Source organism: Cystoisospora suis, assembly GCF_002600585.1.
Source record: "Cystoisospora suis strain Wien I chromosome Unknown contig_10892, whole genome shotgun sequence".
In the NCBI taxonomy this organism is placed as follows: Eukaryota; Apicomplexa; class Conoidasida; order Eucoccidiorida; family Sarcocystidae; genus Cystoisospora; species Cystoisospora suis.
In genome coordinates this window covers 1-254 of record NW_027163664.1, presented here as the reverse complement: position 1 = coordinate 254, position 254 = coordinate 1, and positions in this window count along the sequence as shown.

The window sequence follows — 254 nt, the reverse complement described above, 5'->3', positions numbered from 1 at the left end:
ATATATATATATATGCGTATGTAAGTAGGTCTCCATCTATATTGATCTGTGTATATATTTCTCTGTATATATGCAGATAGGTCTGTATGGATTTCGTTGTGTTGGTGGGAGGTCTAGAGAACTGGCAAGAAGAGACGAGACGTTGCTTTTCGTGTCTCCTTTTCTTCTCCCCGACTCTTCTCCGTCTGTCTTTCCCTCTTCGTGAATATCATCCGTGTGTATGTACCTATATATATATCTATCTTTATAGATAT